Here is a 4,547-nt window from a genome sequence, read left to right as displayed (position 1 = left end):
ACATATTATAGCACTGTCTACTTACCACCACACTATAATTAGTCTATAATTAAGAATAGCGTGTCTGGCTACGATCGGGGATAACAGTACTTAAAACACGCTGCTTTATGTACAGTTGTAACTTTTTCTTAGCTTCCTGTTCACAGCGCCACTTCAGCGGAAGTGCGTCGACACGCACGCAAACCCGGAAGCGCAAGCCGATCTTTACACTCAAACAAAAGCCCTCGGAAGTGTCGCGTGCGTTTTTGTTTTATTCGAGAAAGGCAAACTGAAGACCAAGTTTGAAAATGTTACCGAACAAAGCGCTCTGCCGAAGAACGACATAAATCGCGCGAAAATAATCAGAATTATTAGCGTGCTCGGATCGATTCTTTATTTACCTGCAGGTAGTGCGAGCACTGAGGGATTTCTCTGCGTCGTACGACCGCACACTTCAAATTCTCTCTGTTTTATGGAGTATTATAAATCTGCTTCCTACTAGCGCTGTTGTTCGCTTCCTGAGCGCTTCTTTCGAGCCCCGTTGTTGCTCGTTATCCGATCGGACGGTCGCAGAGAAAGGATGACTCTGGCAGTGTTTTTTGGCTGTGCTTTCATAGCGTTCGGTCCGTCTTTTCGCCTTGTTTGTTTTCACTATCGCCAAAGACCCGTTAAGAGTCATCATTCTGATCGCAGGGGTGAGTCGTGATGAAATGTCACTTACGTCCTCATGATGCTACTGACAAAACCTTTTTTACGCATTGGCATGTTCCAATTTGAATAATTAAAGCACTGTAGTGTTAAGGGCTGGTGGTTCCACTATACTTTTTAAGAGATTTAAATTTTTTTTTTTGGTTGTCTTTCTTTATATGTGATCCTTCAGCAATAGTGAACAATACATTGCATGGGTCAAAATTATCCACTTTTATTTTAAGCCAAAATCATATTAGGTGAAGGTAATGTTCTATAGATGCACTCACAAATGTAGTAAACTCATGTTTTGCATCTGTAAAATATGCAAAAATAACAACTCCTTATGACTGGTTTGGTCGACAAGATCACGTAATGTTTAACAGAACATTAAAATGTATTATAAGAGTTTACTTTCCATGACAAGTTGCAAAGTGTCATGACATGTAGCGTGTAAGTGCATGCGCTGTTTCCAGGGCGTTTTTTCTGGCTGCTGTCTTTGCTCCTGTCCTCTCTGGTGTGGTTCATCGCCATAAAGGCCAGTAACTCGAGGGATGTCAGCCTTCAGAGAGGCCTGTTGATTTTGGAGTCTTCTTCTCAGTCCTGGCTCCAGGAAGCTCCTCTCCGTCCGCCTACTACAGACTGCTCAGGTGAGACACTGGTGCACCATACACAATAAGAAACCGAGCTACCCTGTAAGTGCTTGTATTTTTCATTCAAATGAGGTTTCATATTAAAAATCGCTTAACCTAATTACATTACTAAGTCTAGTCATTTCTCACTTTTACTCAAAATGATTGCTCCAGAAATTGCTGGCACAGTTCATGCTGCCCCCGTGATTTTTTGGTCCAAGTTTTTTTTAGTTGAAAAGTGATTTATTTTAACTCCCGTGTTAATTCATCAGGGAAGGCTAACGAGGGTCTGGCAGCCATTAGCATGATGACGGTTCAGCTATTTCCGTCCGATAGATGGCTTACGGCAAACCGCGCTAAGCTGCCATTGTGTTTCTGTTGTACTTGATTTGTCAGGTTTTATCAGCTTGTGTGTGTTTATGCGCAGCAGTGGCCGCCCTGGGCTTTGGGATCATGAGAGGCGCGTTTCTCAATGATCAACGCCTTGTCTGACTCCCTGGGTCCCGGGACGGGTGGGCATCTTTGGACTCGCAGTATTACTCATTACAGCAGGTGAGCTCCTGCAAATCCTCATTGGTCAAAGCCAACAGCTTTTAGATGTGCTGTTTGTATGTCAACATGCGACAAAGCACTCTGCAATTGACAAAAACCAGTCCTGCTGGGGCAAAGACTTATATTTCTTTATTTACTAATCACTGGGACCAACTGATTTAGTCTTGATGCCATGTAGGTCATTACCAAAAGCTATTTGTATGAAAAACACACCACTTTTCATATTTTATCCTGGATTTGGCCAAACACATTCATTCTTTGTCATGTTGTTATGTTCTGCTTTTACTGGAAACATCTGGAGAATACTCTTGTTATACTTCTTTATTGGTCTCAGTTTGTAAATATCGCTACTTAAATGTTATGTTCATAAGGTTGACATATAATGTATGTTTGCGTGATTTATATATACATAATGAATACACACAGTACACATACATGTAGTATGCAAATAAAAACTTTCTATGTTAATCATTTGACAGCACTACAAAAGCATTTTTGGGAGACATCCCTAAGTCTCAGATTTCATTTTTTGATCCGCTTTATCTCCACTTGTTTTTCTTCAATTTTAATTTTCATATTTCACTACACTGCTACATTTTTTTTTTTTTTTTTTTTTACACCATTAATAATAACAGCTTTCCAACGGTTATGAAACCCAGAAATTTCAGCAAACTAAAACATATGGCTCTTCATAAGTACTTTTTTTTTGCTGAAGATAATTTTAAATCCTCGAGATTTATATAGTATCTTCGAAAGCTGTAAATAGCCGTTGATGTATGGTTTGTTAGATAGATATATTTGCTGAGACTATTTGCAATTGACCTGAGGTATAAAAATTAAAATATTGTGAAATCAGCTTAGTTAATTAGCAAAATTAGAAGCGACAGATAGTTACCATCAAAAATGACTAACATAATTATCTCATTCATCTATAAATAGCTGTTACAAACATGTCCATGATACATATTGGTTACAGGAACATATATGCCAAGATAAAAATAAATGTTTCCAGTACTACTTAGTTCTTCATTGTACACTGGGTTGCTGCGAGCGCCAGAGCGCCGAAAGCCACGATGTGCGCAGCATCTTCGAGACGCCGGCGCCGACGCCGCCGCACACGTTGGGGCGTGGTGCTCTTTCGGCGGCTGCAGGCGTGTCATCGCCGCGTCGTCTTCGCAGGCCCGTTAGTCGCCGGCTCGGTGAGCTGATAACATTTTCGCCGTCCACATTGTTCATTCAACGCCCGCCGAGTTATTTCCGACTTTATAGTAATAAACACAGGTTCGGCTTTGAACCACGTCAGTACAGTAGTATTTTTATATATGCTTTACGCTACGTGAGCGCTGCTTGCATTTAATGTTCTTTGAACATTGAATGTCTTCAGGCATGCTGGTGCCTGGGATTTTCCATAGTACGAGTTTGTCCACCGTTTTCAGCCGAACTGATAGTGCATCCAGCTCCCAAGAAATTTGAATACGTGAATGCAGTAAAATGGCCGTATTATCATGCACATGGAGAAAAAACATCGGTGCACTAAAGACATCAGTGGACAAACATTTGTAAATTCCGTAGAAGACTTAGCTCAGTTTACTCATCGGTTGTGTCGTCACTTTTATTTGCGACGACGTTTAACAACTCACGTGCGAGTTCGCATCTTCTTTGCCACTGCATGAAACACGCCGACGCTTGAGACGAATGAACGCTATTCGTCAGGTGCGATGCATAAATTGATCAAAAGTGGCACTTACATTGTAAAAAATAAAAATAATGCCAGCCTCTTGAACTTCTGCCTGTCAATAGTTTCACGGGTCTCCACATCACATAAAGAATTTGTAAATCAAACCATTTTCAACATTACACACCCGAATGCACACCGAAGACCGGAAAATGATGCTCAAAATTACCCGATTACAGCAATAAGTTGCATTTTACTACTTCACAAAGATATAATGCGATACAGCTCGTTTTCCTAGCTTATCGTCACCTTAATAAATAAACGCAGTATTCTTCTTTTCGTAAATCTTCGACCACACTTTTTTGAATCGTATTGTACATGGTTGCCATATAAATGAATTCAGTCATTAGCTGACGCTACTAGCTTAAGCCTGATGGAATGTCTCCACCAGATATGATGCGCACTCGTCACAAAGGCGGTCACAGATGGTTGCCGGATGCCTTCCGATGCACAAAGAGCAGCCACACAGTCAGAGCGCGATGCCACAGGAGCCTCCGACCGCAAACTCAAGGAACGCAGCAAAGCTGGGCTGAGCAGTTCAAAATCTTCCCTCAGAAATGTTACTGCCATTGCATTCCTTTTTTTAGTAGCCGTAGCAGATTTCGCCCTACGACATGCATCTTAAATATTGTTAGTCTAGATTTTAGGTTCGCAATTTGGGAAAGATTTACTTGCTTGCCATTGTTTGCAAACATGCTTCTTCATTTCCGCCGAATCGCTGCATGAGTGGCGTTCAGGTGTATGTCATCATGCCGCGCTGATGGCTCGGGCGCTGTCTGAGACGCTGCTGGTCGTACTTACGCACAAGAGACTGCATTGCTCGAGAAGGGTAAACTTCGTAATGCTGTTAGCATGTTCGTTATTAACATGTCCTTGCGACATGATTATAAAAAGCACATTCCTGCACTGATACTCACATTCTGGCTCACTAACAACTGGGGAGAACGGCAATTAGAGTTTAC

At 41.5% G+C, this 4,547-nt stretch overlaps 1 pseudogene; it reads left to right on the top strand.

Moving 5' to 3' along the window:
• Positions 1-522: 522 nt before the first annotated feature.
• On the top strand, positions 523-4,118 carry LOC122352393 (annotated as a pseudogene).
• Positions 4,119-4,547: the final 429 nt, after the last annotated feature.

The sequence above is a fragment of the Puntigrus tetrazona genome, chromosome 10 (genome assembly GCF_018831695.1).
Source record: "Puntigrus tetrazona isolate hp1 chromosome 10, ASM1883169v1, whole genome shotgun sequence".
NCBI classification, from domain to species: domain Eukaryota; kingdom Metazoa; phylum Chordata; class Actinopteri; order Cypriniformes; family Cyprinidae; genus Puntigrus; species Puntigrus tetrazona.
The sequence above is the reverse complement of the archived record's forward strand: the minus strand, read 5'-3'. Positions and strand labels throughout refer to the sequence as shown.